This window comes from Salmo salar, chromosome 29 (assembly GCF_965601325.2).
Source record: "Salmo salar chromosome 29, fSalSal1, whole genome shotgun sequence".
NCBI lineage: Eukaryota > Metazoa > Chordata > Actinopteri > Salmoniformes > Salmonidae > Salmo > Salmo salar.
In genome coordinates this window covers 19,415,225-19,427,382 of record NC_138319.1, presented here as the reverse complement: position 1 = coordinate 19,427,382, position 12,158 = coordinate 19,415,225, and positions in this window count along the sequence as shown.

Below are 12,158 nucleotides of genomic sequence, written 5' to 3'. Positions count from 1 at the left end.
TTGCTATCCGGCTTGAAGGAGAGAGAGGCTTATTCTGAATCACGTTCCCCCTCTTCTCTTCATCATATAGACTTATATATGATAACACTTCTAACAATTGTTAAATGTATGGATTTTTTGGGGAAACATAAATAGGAAAAGAGGTAAGGAAGGTGTAGCGGCATTTAAAGTTCAAAGACCCTTTAGTTTAACATTACAAATGACATTTAAGAATGAATTGAAACAAGGGAAGAAATTTTGGCACACTTCAAGCACATAATTACCTTATCCTTCGTAAATGCTTCGGTGTGTTTATGGTACTATGCATCTCAAAGGAATAGCAACTTGAAATAAACTTGTTGAGCAAATAATTGTTGCTTATAAAATAATTTAAAATGGTCAACAGTATATATACTCTCAAATGTTTACTAATATCTGTGTTTATGCTTATCCAATCCGTTATTTCCACTTCATCACTTCAGAATGAACTCAATGTGCCCTATTTGTAATATTCTCCCTCAGTCAGTCAATCTAACCAGTTGATTACCATCCTACTATTTATTCTTCATTGAAACACTATTGAATATTGAAAACTCATCACCCCCCTGCTAAAAATATTTTCAAAATACTTTAAAATCTCAGGATATAAAATTACATGGGAAAAAAACTAAATAATGGCAATTGGAAAAATCTAAAGAATAACTCAAGATCTACAGCAATCCTTTAAAAGCCTCTTAGACGTAAAGTCCCCTGTTTAGGGGACCTGTGTGCTTCTGACCTACATTTCTGCTTATAAATCAATCTGTGGACACCGTAGATCGTAATGGCTTGCATTGAGCTACAGCCCTGGTTCCCACAGACACAGTAGCATATATTCTGAGCCTCTGTGACATAGGATGTGAAATCTGAAACCACTTGAAGCTGGGATGTCCCTCCTACCATTTCATTCGCTCTTCCGACTGTCCATAAACTTATGTCTGAACCCTACTTTACAAGCACATACAGGAGAGAGTGGTTTCATCACTGTAGCTCATTCAGAGATCGATTTATAGCCATTCGTCTAAAATAATTCCTAGATAAAAAAAATACACTTTCAGTTTGTCATAGATAGAGATGACAGACCAGCTCCTAATGAGTTCAGGAAGCCAAGCTGGAGTTGTCAGACATTCACAGCGATGGGGGCCGAGGTTTTGATCAAGAGAGACCTTTACAAAATGCAAATTTTCTCTAACACTAAACATACAAATATGTATTTTACAGTTATAAGGATGGTGAAATCTTAGTCATTTTATAGTTTGAGTATACTATACAAAAAAATCATCAAGTCATTTCAAACCTTATTCATACAGTTTTGTTGAATAGGAAATACATCATATGTCATATTTTCTCATATTTGCGCTGTGTACTTGTACTTGTACTGTGTTCTCAAAAGTGACTACACATCAGCAATGAAAACATTTTTTTACCAGAAAGGTGAGATTTTAACCTTTCTTGGATTATGCAGCATTACTAGTTGTTGTTTATGGCCCTCATGATGAACACTTTCTTTTGTGGATTACGTAGATTACATTTTTGATTATATTTAGTTTCATTTGTAAGAATATTTTGAAGATAAATACACAACGCAGAGCTCAATAGAGTACTAATGTCACGTCCTGACCAGTATAGAGGATTATTTGTTATTGTAGTTTGGTCAGGACGTGGCAGAGGGTATTTAGTTTATGTATTCCGGGGTTTTGGGTTTCTTTTCTATGTTTGTGTTTCTATGGGTTTTCTATCTGTTCTGTTTCTAGGTTAGTTAATTGGGGTATGGACTCAATTGAAGGCAGGTGTTTTCTAGTTGCCTTTTATTGGGAGTCCTATATATTAGGGTGTGTTTGGTCTTGTTGTTTGTGGGTAGTTGTTTTACCACTGCTATACGTGTGTAGCCTGCTATACTGTTCCTGTCCTGTTTTCTTGTTTTTGTTTGTGGTGTTCACATTACAATAAATTATGATGAGCACGAAATCCGCTGCATATTGGTCCACTTTTTCCGACAGCGATTTCAACATATCTTCTGACGAAGAGGAGCGTGACAGAACTACCCACCTTAAAAGGACCAAGCAGCGGAGGAAATCTGGTGAGGACCGGGGAACACGGCTGGTAAGGGAGCCCGAGAGGCAGCCCCAATATTTTTTTTGGGGGGGGCACAAGGGTAGTTTGGCTGGGCGAGGATGGAGCCCCAGGCCAGCTCCCCGTACCCTTTTTGGGCAGAGACCTACTGGACAGGTCCCGTGCTTTGGGGTTATGGGTGCTGTGGCGAGGCCGGGTATTTTCAGACCGGTACGCGCAGTACCAGCGCCCCGCATGTGCCAGGGGAAAGTGGGCATCCAGCCAGTAGGGGTGATGCCAGTCCTGCGCTCGAGACCGCCAGTGCGCCTCTACGGTCCAGTGTTTCCCGCTACACGCACTAGCCTTGAGGTGCGTGTCTCCAGGCTGGCACGTCCAGTACCAGCCCCACGCATCAGGCTTCTAGTGCGTAAGCCCAGCCTCGCCAGTCTGGAGCCGCCAGAGCCGCCCGCCAGTCTGGAGCCGCCAGAGCCGCCCGCCAGTCTGGAGCCGCCAGAGCCGCCCGCCAGCCGCAGCCAGGGTCGCCCGCCAGCCGGGCGCAGCAGGAATCGCCCGCCAGCCGGGCGCAGTCAGGGTCGCCCACCAGTCCTCCGACGCGGCCAGGGGCGCCACCTAAGTGGGCGACGCTGAGGGTGGAGCGGAGTCCACGTCCCGCACCTGAGCCGCCTCCAATATAGGTGGGTTGGGGAGGGGGGGTGTAGCACAGGTGCCGTCGTTGACGGCAGCCACCCTCCCTTCAGTTTAGGGGGATTTTCTGTTTGTTTTGGGGGATTACTGGGTTTTGTGTAAGGTGCATCCGGGGTCTGCACCTTTGGGGGGGGGGGGGGGTACTGTCACGTCCTGACCAGTATAGAGGATTATTTGTTATTGTAGTTTGGTCAGGACGTGGCAGAGGGTAGTTAGTTTATGTTTTCTGGGGTTTTGGGTTTCTTTTCTATGTTTGTGTTTCTATGGGTTTTCTATCTGTTCTGTTTCTAGGTTAGTTAATTGGGGTATGGACTCTCAATGGAAGGCAGGTGTTTTCTAGTTGCCTTTGATTGGGAGTCCTATATATTAGGGTGTGTTTGGTCTTGTTGTTTGTGGGTAGTTGTTTTAGCACTGCTATACGTGTGTAGCCTGCTATACTGTTCCTGTCGGTCATTGTTTTCTTTTTTTCTTTGTGGTGTTCACATTATAATAAATTATGATGAGCATGCAATCCGCTGCATATTGGTCCACTTTTTCCGACAGAGATTTCAACATATCTTCTGACGAAGAGGATCGTGACAACTAAAGGTCAAGAGCACTAAAAGTCAGTAGACTACTAACGATCAATGAAAATAGTGTTTTTTCTGTAATAGGGGATTAAAGATCAATTTGGTCAGAGACATTGGAGGAATTTCAGTCCGGGACTCATAGCTACATGGCAAGTTCTAATTGGTCCAAATTGTTTACACATTAAGCCTGAAATAAGATACTTGTTGTTTGACCATTGGTCAAGTTTTATTGCAAGGAATTCTAATTGGTCAACCCCAGGCTAGGGCTGGGTTATAAAACTACATCCTGTCCCTTTGTTCTGTGGAGAGAATCACTGAGGACAGGGGAGAATGAACATCTACCTCTCAGCATAACATCTATGATTTGTCCTCTTTGAATAAACCTATTTTTCTCCTCCCGATTTGCTTTGGGGTCTGTGTTATTGAAGAGTAGCATCAACTGCTAACACTTGGTGCCGTGACCCAGATGAATTTGTCTTGAAAAACTCAACTGTGTGTTGATCCAAAAGAAAGAGAAGGCTGAGCGCAACCCACCACGGGAGTCAACACTTAATCTCCAGATTGACAACTAACATATGGCTGGGTGAGTCTAGACCAATGTCATTTAAAAGAACCAAATCAGGTTAAAATTTGGGCATGCAATGAGTGATATGTATCTGTGATGTATAACTTTGTTCTGTTACAGGGTTCAGCAATTGTGGGTCAGTCTCGGGTGAAGTAGCATAGTAAGATGATCAGAATCTGATAAGCTTCTATGTTGCACATCGCAGTCATCATGTTAGGGATATCTAGGTGAAATGTCCAACTTTTTCCTGAAAATCGGGACATACTTACTTAGGGAAATCTATGTGAAATATAACTTTCTCTTGAAACCAGGACATGTTACTTTCACTTTTTTGTTTCCTTCGTTACAGGTTATGAGACTCTACCATCTGAAGCTGAAGCAATATTCCTTGACCCAAGGACTGTACTTGAAATGATACAAGATCTCCGGTGAAGTGTTCATTAGAGAAGTCCTTATCAACCAGTGGTATGGAAGAAGAATTCCTCCCTACCGGCAGACTATCAGACCATAATTTCTAATAGTTATCTATGCAGGACTGATACAAGTGTGGAAGAGCTGGTCACTTTTAAAGGACTTGGTGAATGATTATCTTGCCAATAGGACAATTATTTTGTGAGTTTCCTCCTAATACAGGATGTGGTAGAAATCATTACACTTGTGAATATTTATTTTCTATAACTTTATTTGAAATCTATTTCTTACTGCAACAGCAAGTAAAATATGCCTTTTGTGTTGTATAGAAATGCAAGGTGTTTAATGTGAATGATTTTATGCTTCCTGCTAATGTTTTGTATACTGTACATTTTTTTATGTTTTCTAAAAATACATTTTAAGTACACTGCTCAAAAAAATAAAGGGAACACTTAAACAACACAATGTAACTCCAAGTCAATCACACTTCTGTGAAATCAAACTGTCCACTTAGGAAGCAACACTGATTGACAATACATTTCACATGCTGTTGTGCAAATGGAATAGAAAACAGGTGGGAATTATAGGCAATTAGCAAGACACCACCAATAAAGGAGTGGTTCTGCAGGTGGGGACCACAGACCACTTCTCAGTTTCTATGCTTCCTGGCTGATGTTTTGGTCACTTTTGAATGCTGGCGGTGCTTTCACTCTAGTGATAGCATGAGACGGAGTCTACAACCCACACAAGTGGCTCAGATAGTGCAGCTCATCCAGGATGGCACATCAATGCGAGCTGTGGCAAGAAGGTTTGCTGTGTCTGTCAGCGTAGTGTCCAGAGCATGGAGGCGCTACCAGGAGACAGGCCAGTACATCAGGAGACGTGGAGGAGGCCGTAGGAGGGCAACAACCCAGCAGCAGGACCGCTACCTCCGCCTTTGTGCAAGGAGGAGCAGGAGGAGCACTGCCAGAGCCCTGCAAAATGACCTCCAGCAGGCCACAAATGTGCATGTGTCTGCTCAAACGGTCAGAAACAGACTCCATGAGGATGGTATGAGGGCCCGACGTCCACAGGTGGGGGTTGTGCTTACAGCCCAACACCGTGCAGGACATTTGGCATTTGCCAGAGAACACCAAGATTGGCAAATTCGTCACTGGCGCCCTGTGCTCTTCACAGATGAAAGCAGGTTCACACTGAGCACATGTGACAGACGTGACAGAGTCTGGAGACGCCGTGGAGAACGTTCTGCTGCCTGCAACATCCTCCAGCATGACCGGTTTGGCGGTGGGTCAGTCATGGTGTGGGGTGGCATTTCTTTGGTGGGCCGCACAGCCCTCCATGTGCTCGCCAGAGGTAGCCTGACTGCCATTAGGTACCGAGATGAGATCCTCAGACCCCTTGTGAGACCATATGCTGGTGCGGTTGGCCCTGGGTTCCTCCTAATGCAAGACAATGCTAGACCTCATGTGGCTGGAGTGTGTCAGCAGTTCCTGCAAGAGGAAGGCATTGATGCTATGGACTGGCCCGCCCGTTCCCCAGACCTGAATCCAATTGAGCACATCTGGGACATCATGTCTCGCTCCATCCACCAACGCCACGTTGCACCACAGACTGTCCAGGAGTTGGCGGATGCTTTAGTCCAGGTCTGGGAGGAGATCCCTCAGAAGACCATCCGCCACCTCATCAGGAGCATGCCCAGGCATTGTAGGGAGGTCATACAGGCACGTGGAGGCCACACACACTACTGAGCCTCATTTTGACTTGTTTTAAGGACATTACATCAAAGCTGGATCAGCCTGTAGTGTGGTTTACACTTTAATTTTGAGTGACTCCAAATCCAGACCTCCATGGGTTGATAAATTGGATTTCCATTGATTATTTTTGTGTGATGTTGTCAGCACATTCAACTATGTAAAGAAAAAAGTATTTAATAAGATTATTTCTTTCATTCAGATCTAGGATGTGTTGTTTAAGTGTTCCCTTTATTTTTTTGAGCAGTATATATTTCTTTTTAAAATGGTCTAGGGGGGAGTGTAAGAAAATTTTGAAGATAAATACACAGCGCCGAGGATGAGAGGTCAATAGAATACTAAAGGTCAAGAGGACTAAAAGTCAATAGAGTACTAACAATCAATGGAAATAGTGTTTTTTTTCTGTAGTAGGGGATGAATGATCAATGGGTCAGAGACATGGGAGGAATTTCTGTCCGAGACTCATAGCTACATGGCAAGTTCTCATTGGTCCAAATTGTTAATACATTTAGCCTGAAATAGGATACTTGTTATTTGGCCATTGGCCCAGTTTTATTGCAAGGAATTCTAATTGGTCAACCGCAGGCTAGGGCTGGTATTATAAAACCTGTCCCTTTGTTCTGTGGAGAGAATCCCTGGAGAGAATCACTGAGGACAGGGGAGAATGAAGATCTACCTCTCAGCATAACATCTCTAATTTGTCCTCTTTGAATAAACCTATTTTTCTCCCCCTTATTTGCTTTGGGGTCTGTGTTATTGAAGAGTAACATCAACTGCTAACACATTTAACTGGTTTTAAGTGGACTACAAAAAATATCAAATACTTTGGATGCTTAAAAAGTGACAACAGAAAACATATAAAGATAACTTTATCCCATTACTCAACAATATGAAAGCATACCTAATTAAATGGAACAATCTTACTATAAATCTAACAGGTAGAATAAATAACAACTTCATAGTTAAGAACACTATAACATGGAAGGAAATGAAACATATTCTACAAGAACCAATATCACTCCCTAAAAACACAACTCTATGGAACAATCCTTGGATAGCTTTTCAGAAATCACCAATACATTGGTCCCCATGAAAACTAAAGGCATAGAAACCGTAAATGACTTGGTAATAGGATATAAATGTATTTCCATGACAGCATTATAACCTCATAAATGTAATAGCAAAAGTTTGATTCCTGCCAAAAAGGAAATACCCAAAAGTTACTGCTATTCATGGGTAATTATATGATTCTGACATGCCAAAAGTTGGTATATTTGGAAAGAAAACATCTGGGAGACTATGAGGGAATTATCAGAAGATTTGAGTTACATAGTTCAGAATACACAAGATCAAGCACACACAAAACAACCGTTTTTTGTTTTTTTAGTTTGAAAGTCTTTCATTGACAAGCTATAAGTGAAGTATTGATGCCCAGAGCTGGAAACACATCAGATGGCTTCGACAACATGTGAACAATATCAGAAAAAATAGGATTGACAGACCTAACAACTAGAAATGGGCAGAGATGTTTTAGTAAGTGGTGTCAGGTGTGGTCAGGGGACATGTCCCTAAACCTCTCCAAAGTGGCGTATGTCTGTAAATTAGATAATGCAGTGCTATTCCATATTTGCAATCCCAAAATGCTATTTGTTCAGTATAAAAACACAATTTCTACCATATCAACCTCACTTAAACATTGTGGTGGTATTATGGGGTATCGAGGGTACATTCAAGTGTCCTTTCAACCTCTCCAAAGTGTCTGAATGTGGTAATTGCACTGTTTTTGCACACTAGATATGCCTAAAAGTTATTATGCACTATAAAAACAAAATTTCTACAACACCAACCACTCTCAAACATTGTGGAGGTGTCGGGGGACATACAGGGGATATCCAGGTGTTTTTTCAACCTCTCCAAAGTGCCTGAACATTTAGCCTAGGCATATCCAATGTATTGGTCCCACATACAAATGAACTGTTTACAAAAACAATATAAAAGCAACAGATATACGTAAAAAGTATACAAAATATCTTATCAAACACAAACTTGGTTATACACGTGTCCTTCACTAAAAAAGGTGCAAAGATAGAAATGAGCTGAACTATTTACAAATGGCATTCGTGTTCGTTTTTCATCCCAGTTGTAGATGATTAGATTTCAATTACACCGTAGCTTGTGCGTGTCGTGATAGTGAATGCTTCAAAGACTCTGCCAGGAAACAAGAAGCGAACTGGCACTACGAAAGCACAACAAACAGACAACTTATAAAAAACTAAATGCATATAGTAAATTGGCTATATAAAGTAATGAAAATAATTTACTTACAGATCGAAAAGTGGATCCAATCCTTCTAAAAAGCAATCTTCGTCGAAAATCTTGTTGTCCAAATCGCTCCCCTGATCCGAGTCAGACCAGTATTTTATTCAAAGCTTCTATGACGGTATACTTATTCAAATCTGCCTTATTTTTAGCTTCCTGTTCGATATTCTTCGTTTTTATCCCCTTGAGAAATCTTTCATGCTAAAGCGCTGAAATCTGTTTACAATGTACAGTCGTGGACAGAAGTTTTGAGAATGACACAAATATTAATTTTCACAAAGTCTGCTGCCTCAGTTTGTATGATGGCAATTTGCATATACTCCAGAATGTTATGAAGAGTGATCAGATGAATTGCAATTAATTGCAAAGTCCCTCTTTGCCATGCAAAGGAACTAAATCTCCAAAAAACATTTACACTGCATTTCAGCCCTGCCACAAAAGGACCAGCTGACATCATGTCAGTGATTCTCTCGTTAACACATGTGTGAGTGTTGACGAGGACAAGGCTGGAGATCACTCTATCATGCTGATTGAGTTCGAATAACAGACTGGAAGCTTCAAAAGGAGGGTGGTGCTTGGAATCTGTCAATCATGGTTACCTGCAAGGAAACACGTGCCGTCATCATTGCTTTGCACAAAAAAGGGCTTCACAGGCAAGGATATTGTTGCCAGTAAGATTGCACCTAAATCAACCATTTATCGGATCATCAAGAACTTCAAGGAGAGCGGTTCAATTGTTGTGAAGAAGGCTTCAGGGCGCCCAAGAAAGTCCAGCAAGCGCCAGGACTGTCTCCTAAAGTTGATTTAGACTCGGGATCGGGGCACCACCAGTACAGAGCTTGCTCAGGAATGGTAGCAGGCAGGTGTGAGTGCAGTGAGGCGAAAACTTTTGGAGGATGGCCTGGTGTCAAGGGCAGCAAAGAAGCCACTTCTCTCCAGGAAAAACATCAGGGACAGACTAATATTCTGCAAAAGGTACAGGGATTGGACTGCTGAGGACGGGTGAAATCATTTTCTCTGATGAATCCCCTTTCCGATTGTTTGGGGCATCCGGAAAAAAGCTTGTCCGGAGAAGACAAGGTGAGCGCTACCATCAGTCCTGTGTCATGCCAACAGTAAAGCATCCTGAGACCATTCATGTGTGGGGTTGCTTCTCAGCCAAGGGAGTGGGCTCACTCACAATTTTGCCTAAGAACAAAGCCTTGAATAAAGAATGGTGCCAACTTCTCTCAACCATCCAGGAACAGTTTGGTGACGAACAATGCCTTTTCCAGCATGATGGAGCACCTTGCCATAAGGCAAAAGTGATAACAAAGTGGCTCGGGGAACAAAACATTGATATTTTGGGTCCATGGCCAGGAAACACCCCAGACCTTAATCCCATTGAGAACTTGTGGTCAATCCTCAAGAGGCTGGTGGACAAACAAAAACCCACAAATTCTGACAAACTCCAAGCATTGATTATGCAAGAATGGGCTGCCATCAGTCAGGATGTGGCCCAGAAGTTAATTGACAGCATGCCAGGGCGGATTGCAGAGGTCTTGAAAAAAAAGGGTCAAACTGCAAATATTGACTCTTTGCATCAACTTCATGTAATTGTCAATAAAAGCCTTTGACACTTATGAAATGTTTGTAATTATATTTCAGTATTCCATATTAACATCTGACAAAAATATCTAAAGACACTGAGACAGCAGACTTTGTGAAAATGTATATTTGTGTCATTCTCAAAACTTTTGGCCACGACTGTAATGTAGCTTGCTCGGTGCGTCTCGTCTTTGAGCCAGGTAGCAATAGCCGCATTACGCATAAAATATTCTAGGCCTTGTTTTGTTCCACCCAGGTCAATGGCATATCCGTGAAAAGTGTATCTCATTGGCTACAAGACTGTCAAGGTGGCATAGTAGCCAATCCCCGTAATGGATGCCTACAGCGCATAACCATGCAACGTAATGTTTTTGATGCGCAAAGATATAGTCACTCGATGTTGGACATTCGATATTGCCATTAAGCCATAGATCATTCGATAACATTGACAATAGGCTAGATTTGTTCCTAACAAATTAAGGATTCATTTCCTACCCCTCATGTAGCTATAGCTCAAACACAGACCAAATCGAAGCTTACCTTGTAAGATGTTTGCTGTTTGGTGAAAACATTGTGTAAAATAAACGTTTTGACTCTCTGGGCTGGTGATCAATAACGGTAGGTCACAGGCAGACAAATAAGACATCCTCATGATCTGTGGAGTCCCGGCTTTTGGTGTGTGTCAACATATTCTGTGTTTATTTTGTTTATGCTTCACAACGCTAACCAGAATGTAGGTAGCAGCCATCTTGACATGAGGTCATCAGCTTGGCCTGCCCTAATACATTCGTATGCCCATATATGGTAGTTAGTCACAACAAAGATTTTAATGCACAGATCAATAGCTAACATACTCAACTTTCCACAGACACCCTGCATTTGCAGATAGGGGCTACTGTTCTCATACCAGACTGAATGGAATAAAACAAATCTAATAGGGTCCCCAAGTATGGGGACTTTACATTTAAGACATCAGAGCACTCTTGAAGTGAGTCCTATTTGAGTCAGTAAAGGATATTCATATGATAGGTAAGCTATACAAAACCTTGCAGAGAGCCTATCCAACAGACAATCTCTTAGAACAAAAATATAACCTATTGGAACCAAGACTTAAAAATAACTGATATTGGCACAAGATGGAGGGAATGTTGGAACATAACTAATGAAATTACAGCTAATGAAAATGTACGCTTGATGCAGTATAAACTAACATATACAATTTATTATACAAGTGACAAACTTCAGAAATTCTAGAGCACAACGGCAGAGTCATTTCTTAATCATAAAACTAACAATGACTCAATAATCAATGCCTTCTGGGAATGTTATGAAGCCCAAAAGTTATGGGTGGAGTTAGAAAGTTGGCTGTCAGAAGTATTACAATGTAAATTTACTTTTAATTCGTCTGCATATTCCAAGACATGGCATATGACGGTGCAGTGAGATACCCAAAGGATTGACGATACTTTTCTCGTCAATCATCTTGAAAAAACATATCATTAAAAACTGGAAATCAACCAATTCTCCATCATGAACACAATGGAAAGGTAAAATGCTCATTATCTCTCTTTCTAAAATGATCTGCTGAAATTGTTGCAACCCTTATTACTAGCCTGTTCAACCTCTCTTTCGTATCATCTGAGATTCCCAAAGATTGGAAAGCTGCCGCGATCATCCCCCTCTTCAAAGGGGGAGACACTCTAGACTCAAACTGCTACAGACCAATATCTATCCTACTCTGCCTTTCTAAAGTCTTCGAAAGCCTAGTTAACAAACAGATTACCGACCATTTCGAATCCCACCGTACCTTCTCCGCTATGCAATCTGGTTTCAGAGCTGGTCATGGGTGCACCTCAGCCACGCTCAAGGTCCTAAACGATATCATAACCGCCATTGATAAGAGACATCACTGTGCAGCCATCTTCATCGACCTGGCCAGGGCTTTAGACTCTGTCAATCACCACATTCATATCGGCAGACCAAACAGCCTTGGTTTCTCAAAAGACTGCCTCGCTTGGTTCACCAACTACTTCTCTGATAGAGTTCAGTGTGTCAAATTGGAGGGACTGTTGTCTGGACCTCTGGCAGTCTCTATGGGGGTGCCACAGTGTTCAATTCCCGGGCTGACTCACTTCTCTGTATACATCAATGATGTTGCTCTTGCTGCTGGTGATTCTCTGA